Source organism: Chrysochloris asiatica, unplaced genomic scaffold (genome assembly GCF_000296735.1).
Source record: "Chrysochloris asiatica unplaced genomic scaffold, ChrAsi1.0 scaffold00190, whole genome shotgun sequence".
Classification (NCBI taxonomy): domain Eukaryota; kingdom Metazoa; phylum Chordata; class Mammalia; order Afrosoricida; family Chrysochloridae; genus Chrysochloris; species Chrysochloris asiatica.
Window position 1 is genome coordinate 2,065,897 of NW_006408708.1, and position 8,791 is coordinate 2,074,687.

At 38.7% G+C, this 8,791-nt stretch overlaps 1 protein-coding gene across 1 annotated transcript in view; it reads left to right on the plus strand.

The window, feature by feature from the left end:
- Positions 1-8,791, plus strand: part of HHIP (hedgehog interacting protein) — a 132,920-nt gene that overhangs the window by 23,423 nt on the left and 100,706 nt on the right. The gene's annotated exons all lie outside the window — the stretch shown is intronic.

The following is an 8,791-nucleotide window of genomic DNA, read 5'->3' on the forward strand; positions in this document are numbered from 1 at the left end:
CAACAACAAACGTCTTTCTGGTATTCTCTGCTTTCAGATATGATTTATCTGACTTCAACAAAGATATCCTATCCCTCATTCCAAATCCTCGTCTGAATCCAGCTTGAACTTCTGGCAATTCCCTTTCAGTGTACTATTGCAGCTATTTCTGAATTATCTCTAGAGAAAATTTACTTGCATACAATATTAATGATATTGTTCGATGATTTCAGCATTCTGTTGGTTTTGCTCTCTTTGAAATGCACACAAATGTGAATCTCTTCCAATTAGTTGGTCTGGTAGCTGTCTTCCAAATTTCTTGGCACGGATGAGTAAGTACCTCCAGTGCTGCACCAGTTTGTTGAAAGACTTAAATTTGTATCCCACCATTCACAGAGCCTTGTTCTTTGCCAGTGCCTTCAGTGCACCTTGGAGTTCTTCCTTCACTACCTTTGGCTCCAGATCATATGCTACCTCTTGCAGTGGTTGAATATCCAACATTTCTTTTGGGTACAGTGACTCTTTGTATTCCTACCATCTTCTTTTGATTCTTTTTACATCATTCAGTATTGCAAGTCTAGGCTCAATTTTTTTCTTCAGTTTTCTCAGCTTGAGAAATGCTGTGTGTTCATCCCTTTTGATTTTCTAACTCCAGGTCTTAGTCCATTTCACTATAATATTTGATTTTGTCTTTCTGGCTGCCATTTGCAATGTTCAGCTCTTTTACTTTCTCGTTTCTCAGTTTTTTAGCATATCTATGCTGGAAACAAAGTTTCAGGGTCTCTTTAAATATCCGTTTTGGTCCTTTCCGTCTTTTTTGTCTTCTTAACGCCCTTTTGTATGGTGTTCTTTATGTCATTCCACAATTCTACTGGTCTTAGGTTTTTAGTGTCTAATGCATTAAATCTGTTCATCAGATTGTCTCTAAATTCAGGTAGGATATGTTCAAGGTCATAATTGGCTCTTGTGGACTTGTTTTAATTTTCTTCAGCTTCAGCCTGAACTTGCACATGAGCAATTGATGATCTGTTCCACTGGCACTGTTTTGGCTGATGATATGGAGCTTTTCCACAGTCTCTTTCCACAGATGTAGCTAATTTAATTTCTTTGTATTCTATCTATTGAGGTCCATGTGTATAGATATCCTTTATGTTGTTTAAAAACAGTATTAACAATGAAAAAGTCATTGTTCTTACAAACTTCTATCATGCTATCTCCAGCATCATTTTTATCACCAAGGCCATATTTTCCAACAACTGATCCTTCCTCTTTGTTTCCAACCTTTGTATTCCAGTCACCAGTACTTATCAATACATCTTGATTGCATGTTTTATTAATTTCAGACTAAAGTTTTTGGTAGAATACTTCAGTCTCATCATCATTAGTTTTAGTGGTTGGTGCATAAATTTGAATATAGTGGTATTAACTGGCTTCCCTTTTTGTTGTTGTTAGGTGCCATCAAGTTGGTCCCTTGTAGACGGTTGGATATTATCCTATCACAGACAGTGTTGTATTTCAAGATGGATCATAAAATGTTGTTTTTGATGATGAATGTGACACCATTCCTCTTTAATTTTTTATTCCTGGTATGGTCAGCCATAGGGTTATCAGATTGAAAATGGCCAATACCAGTCCATTTCAGATCATTAATGCCTACAATCTCGATGTTAATGAGTTCCATTCTATTTTTGACAACTTCTAATTTTCCTAGCTTCATACTTCATACATTCCGCATTTAAATTGTTAGTGGATGTTTAGTGCTGTTTCTCCTCTATTTGAACTGTGCCCTATCAGCAAATGAAGGGGGTCCCACAAGCTTTTCTCCATTTGTGTCATCCTGCTCAGCTCTACTTTAAAGAGGCAGTTTTTCCCCAGTCATCTTTCTCCTGTGGAGCAGCTGGTGGGCTCAAACCACCAACCTTAGGGGCTCATCTTCTGGTACTGTATCTGACAGTATTTTTGTGCTCTTCATCATGTTTTAATATTCAATATTCTCATGCTATCTGACGGTATTTCTCTGCTATTCATATGGTTTCCAGTGACTAAATATTTGGAAATAGTCTGTCTCTCCTTTTGCCTCTTCTGGCTTGGTCTGGAAGCTCATCTGAAACTTGTCCTCATAGGTGACATGGCTGGTATTTAAAGTATCAGTTTCATAGCTTCCAGAATCACAGCAACTTGCTAGCCACCACAGTACAGCAAACTGCAGATGAGTGGTGGTATATATATAAAAACTGGTGTGGTGTTATAGAATAAGCACTGGACTGCTAACAAGATTGGTGATTCAAACCCCGCAACTGCTCTTAGATATACTGTATAACAGGGTCACTATGAGTGGGAATCGATTCGACAGCACTTAATAGCAATAACATATATATTTTTATTGTTAAAGGCCATTGAGTTGGTTCTGACCCATAGTGACCCTGTATTGGGTTTCTGAGGAGTGACTGGTGAATTTGAACTGCTGACCTTGTGGTTCTATGGACCTTGTAGTCTAGCACATTAACCCACAATGCCACAGCACTGGACTGTTAACCACGAAGTCCATAGTTCAACCCTGCCAGCTTCTCTGTGGGTAAAAGATAAGACTTTCTGCTCTTGAAAAGATTTAAACACCTCAGTAACGTGCATTTCAAATGACCTGCAGTTTAATGCTTATCCTACAGTGCCACATTGGTGGTAGTGGTGGTGGTCATGTACCATGGAGTCAATTCCTACTCATAGTGACCCTGTATAGGGTCCTATGGAAACTGCTGGTAGTTTTGAACTGTTGACTAACAATGCCACACTTTGCTATTAAGTGCCATCGAGTTGGTTCTGAGCCTAGTGACCCTGTATAGGGTTTCCAAGGAGCAGATGGTAAGCTTGAACTGCCAACCTTGAGGCTCAAACCAACTTTGCAGTCCAGTGCATTAACCCACAGTGCCACACCAGGACTCCATGTATATATTCAGTACCTACTCTAATAAAGTGGTTACAAATTGGTCTGTGAACCGCAAGATCAACAGTTCAAAACTACCAGCTGTTCCATAGGAGAAAGATGAGGCTTTCTGCTCCCGTAAAGATTTACAGCCTCAGAAACCCTGTACAGGGTCGCTATGAGTCGGAACCAACTCCACGGCACATAACAACAACAACTCTAATAAAGCAAATTGTTCAGTTAGAATCATGCGATACTGTTGGTTCTGGGGAGTCTTGGTGTAGTGATATAGTATAAGCACTGGACTGCTAGCTACAAGGTCGGTGATTCAAACCCATCAACCAATCCTTGGAAACCCTATACAGTGTTACTATGAGTTGGAACTTACTGGACGTCTCTTAACAGCAACAACATTTGGTCCTAAATAGTGCAAATGGTTTGTACTCAGCTACTACTTGAAATTTGAAAGATTAGTGGCTCAAATTCATGCAGTGGTGCCGGGAAAGAAAGGCCTGTAGATCTGTTTCCACAGGAGTGTTATTGTTAAGTGCCCTCATATTTGTTCTTGAGGACACGTAACAATGGTATACCAAGACTCCTCCCAAAGATTATAGCCATGGAAAACCCTATGGAGTACAATTCTATTCTGATAACATGTTATTGCCATGAGTTCAGAAATCGGCTCAATGACAATGGGAGGAGGAAAGGAGGTTGCCTTACTGTTAGAATCCACTATCCTCAAGTTCATGTTGTAACAGTATCACCAAGATACACTTCGTAAGAGAAATAAAACTTTAAAGGAAAGTACTTTGACCATGTATGGATCACTTGGAAAACTGGTTTAACTTAGTAGTTTCAACTTTCTCCTAATAAAGCTTTTTATTAGAATGTGCAGCAAATAGTCAAAAGTCTGTTTTTAAATGGAGTGTTAGTGTTTTGCTTATAAGTGTTCAATAATTATCTTGTGAAATATGTTTTGATACTCATTGCCAGTAGTACCTACTAAGAAAAGAATAAAGATGCAACAATATGTAATTAGCAGCGTGTTTTTCTTACCATGAAAGTAAAACATGCTTTCTCATTTAAAAAAAGGTTGAGAAAGTAATAAAATTCTGTAATCCCTCGAATCTTATGAATTAAAATCACTACATTTTGATATATTATCTTCTAGTTTATATATTAAAATTATATGAGAACTTCCTGATTGTAAAAAAATTTTTATGTAACAACATGGAAATATGTTCTTGCTGTTGTTAAGTGTCATTGAATTGGTTCTGACTCATAGTGACTCTGTATAGGATTTCCGAGGAGCAGCTGGTGAGTTTGAACTGCCAACTTCGAGGTTCAAACTGATCTTGCAGTCTAGGGCGTTATCCCACAGTGCCACATCAGGACTCTAAATGTAATAAATAAGAATATAGAAGCACACAAGAAGAAAATATTATCTGTTAGCATTTTTTCCCAAGCAACTTTAAAATAAAATTGAAATCAACTCATATATTCTTATTTATAGCTTTGTTTCTACTTAACAATGTCCCATATTTTCCCAGGTTGGCACTGGTCTGTGAGCCACAAGGTTGGTGGTTTGAGCCCACCAGCTGCTCCACAGGAGAAAGATGAAGCTTTCTGCTCCTGCAAAGATTTTCAAGCCCTGGAAACCCTATACAGGGTTGCTCTGAGTCAAAATCGACTCAACAGTACTTAACAACAAACAACGAAGTAAGACACAGTAGAACTTCGCCTTAGAGTTTCAGAGACTGCTAATCTTTACGCAAGCAGATGGCTTCTTTTCCCTCCTGTGGAGCAGGTGGTGGCTTTGCAGCACCGTGCTTATTAACCCAGTGCTCCACCAGAGTTTCTGAACTTGTTGCTGTTAAGTGCCCTGAAATCAAGTCCAAATCATAGCTACCCTGTATAGGGTTTCCAAGGAGGGGCTGGCAGGTTTGAATTGCTGACCTTGTGGTTAGCAGTCCATTGTTTATCTTACAGAACTGTACCAGGACTCTTCCTAAATGGGTCCTGACTGATAGCTTATTTTTAAACATCCGTATTGTCCTGCCAAAATTTTAGGAGGTTTCAGTATCGTGAGGCTTACCTGTCTATTTTACACCAAAGAGAAGTTTTATAACACCCCCCCCCCCAAAAAAAATGCAAACCACCAACTCAAGAATTAACTTATTTTTGGCTATAAGGAATAAATTGTGAAGTTGACATTTGTTCATTAGATTCTACGCCATATGAATTTTAATTGCTATTTACTTTAGGGAGAGATTATTCCATTCACTGCAATGCATAGCCTATAAGACCAAGCTTTGTGAAATTACCGAGAATGCGACAGAAATAAGTTTATAAAATATACAGCTATTTGATCGAACAACCTTTAGTGGTAGTGTGTTGTACAAGCTAACTGTTAATAATAACATTATGAAGAAGGACGCAAGTGTCAAATTGGTAAACGGACTTTAAATTCTTCAGTGTGTGTATAGATTTTGTTGTTATTATTATTGCTATTTAATCCCCAGCAAACAAATTATTAACATGCTACTACCTATTTCCATGGAGTCCTGGTGTGGTGCTGTGGGTTAATGCATCAGACTGCAAAGTCGTTTGAACAGCAACGTCAGTGGTTCAAGCTCACCAGCTGCTCCTTGGAAACCCTATACAGAGTCACTATGGGTTGGAATTGACTTGATGGCACTTAACAACAACAATAACCTATTTCCAAAGAGTACAGGTGTGGTGCTGTGGGTTAATGCACTGGACTGCAAAGTTGGTTTGAACCACTAGGTTGGTGGTTCAGGCTTACCAGCTGCTCCTCCGAAACCCTATACATGGGTCGAAACTGACTCGACAGCACTTAATAATGACAACAACTTATATCCAGGTTTAAATAAAAGTTCAAGTCAGTGGTCATTTAAAAAATTTAAGCCTAGTGTATACCTGAATTCTGAATCATAACTTCTGGCAAGCATTCCCCCAAAAAACCAAATCGCCATGAAATTGAATCTAATCATGGAAACCCCTGTGTTACACAGTAGAACTGCTCCATGGGGTTTCCTTGGCTGTAATCTTTATGGAAGTAATCACCTGGCCTTTCTTTCGCAGTACCACTGGGTGGGTTCAGACTATCAACCTTTTGATTAGTTCTTGGTGTTGTCAAGTTGATTCTGACTCACAGCACCTTGCATAGGGTTTCTAAGGCTGTAAATTTGTATGGGAGCAGAAAGCCTTCTCTTTCTTCCATGAGTGACTGGTGAATCAAACTGCTGACCTTGAGATTAACAGTCCAACACGTAACCCAGAGCAAACCAGCTGTGCTACTCAGTAACCTTGGCAAGCATTGGAGCCAGTCCTTGGAAAGGTAGACAAGTGGCTCTCAAGAATGGATGCACAGTATCATCAACTGGGAATTAAAAAACAAAACAAAAAACTCCAGTGCCCAAATTAAGTTAGAATCTCTGGAGTTGGGACCCAAACGTAATTTTTTTTTTTTTTTAAAGGTTTCAATTTGAGAACTACTGATCTAAACCGAATGAGCCCTGGTAACACAGTAGTTAAAACACTCAGCTGGTAAACGAAAGGTCAGCAGTTGGAAACCATCAACCACTCTATGGGAAAAAGATGTGGTAGTTAGCTTCCAAGATTTACAGCTTTGGACACCTTATGGGACAGTTCTACTCTGTCCTATAGAGTTACTATAAGTTGGAATCAATTCACTGGCAATAGGCTTGGTTTTGGTTTGGATCTGGTGGTGGTGATGGTTATGTGCCATGGAGTCAGTTCCAACTCATAACCACCCTACATAGGGTTTCTAAGGCTAGAAATCTTTACGGGAGCAGAAAGCCCCATCTTTCTCCTGCAGAAGTGCTGGTAGTTTCAAACTGCTGACCTTGAGTTATCTGCCCGACTTGTAAATGCTATAGTAACTTAGCCAAATGCTTAGGACAATTACATATTGAATGAGACACATTTTTACTGATCATTCTACCTCCCCACCCTCAAGACTTTTTATTGAAATGATCACAAATGGTGGGACACCAGCTGTCATTTGTCTTCTACATTTGGTCATTCATTCTGTCTGAACATGACAGGGGAAGACTCTAAATACAAGCCTTGAAAAATGGAATTTTAAAATATCATCAATTATTTCTAATTAGACAATTGCTTGATCTGTTATTGTTTCCTTTCAGGAAACTGGTTCTCAGGTGGTTGGCCAAATTATATGTCTTTATATTCCTAAAATACATAGTTCAATATTTTATCTTTAATCTGTTAAAAAAAAAATGACCAAGAGGTAGTCTAGTGTTATTTTGCCAAACCTGCCTTGATTGCCAAAGATCAAAAATTCAGTCTTAGTTTTGCATGTGTGCACAAGAAAAGCCAGACCTGTACCTGTCACCTACAGTGTGGTCGGTCCAGGAAACTAATAAACAGTGTTCTCTGCCATTCCATTCTCAAGAGCGGTCAGAGGACCAAAAGGCTCACACCACAGAAGCCCTTCCGGCATGCAGTGGACAAAGCTGAAAGACTTGTCTGTCATTGGAACAAGTGTCATTGGACTCTTGTCCTCTATCTACTTCGTTCCTCATTTCAAAAGATGCTTTTCGAAACACTCCTTTAAGTGGGGGAGGAAAGGACGTGAGGCTGAAAGCTGCTGATTGTCCGGGTGACTGAGCCCATTGAGGTGGGTCCCTGGAGAGACAGTGGCCAGAGTGCCCAGGAGTCATAGGAGCATGTGGAAGAGGCTGCAGGGAGCACAGGGCAAGCCCCGGCAGGGCAGCCTCTGATTTCACATGCTTGTAAATCACACACATCATCATGAGTATTGGACATTCAGGGAAATCCAAGTGCTCATCAACCCATGGGGCATGGCACTCTCTTTTTTTGAAGTCTGTCAGAGAACCTAATCCTTCGCATGTGTCTCTGTCTGTAAATTGCAATCTTGCAGCGCAGCCTGTGAGATGTTAGTGTGCTTTTACTCCAGTGAAAGGAGTCAAAGCAGAAGAGTGAGAATCAGTGTACTTTTCAAAAGTAATATTGGGAGCGCCACATGATTGGGCCATCCATCTATCAAACACTTTCCTCAGGAAAACTTTTAGAAATTCTGTTTTTAAGCATGCTTTAGGTTGAAAGAAAGTGTGTTTGAGGTTGAGAGAAGTAAAGTATACTCATTGAATTTGTGCACCTGAAAAATCTTGAATGATCAAATGTTGTGTTATCTATTTGACAACACTAAAAAAAGATGGAAAAAAATACAATAGAAGAATCACCATTCTGGAATGTTTTGTACACATGACATCTTTAAAGTTTTTGACCTGTCAGATCACTACATTAGACGTTACATGTTATTAAATCTTAACTAAAAGAGAATTACTAAAAGGGTCAAAGTAAATAATAAATTTATTATAAAATTGGTGGAAAGTTGACTGAACAGTATTTTCAAATGTAAAAACCTTGAAGTGCCTCCTTTTTACATTGTTTTTAATTCTGGCTCCTAATCATTACATTGAAATGTAAACAGCATGTAGATCTGCACTTTTTTTTATATAACAAGGAAGTAATGCATGATTTGAACTCAATCAAATTTTATTGAGGTTTGCTGACACATTTACATCCAAATAATGCCCTGTACTCTGTGAAAAACATTACATTCAATTTTTAAATAAGTTTAATCTCATTTCAAATCTACTATGAATACTAAGAGAGGAAAAAAATTTTTTAATGAAACAAACCATCCCCCTTAGTAATGTGAAGTGAGCTCAGTGTAATTTTCTGTTTGGTTAAGTTCATTTTAATTTCTGGTATTGTTACGTCATTATTTTGGCAGTTGCTATTCTGTTGATTAAATGTTTTAGTAAATAAATGTGTGTGTGTGTGTGTGTGTGTGTGTGT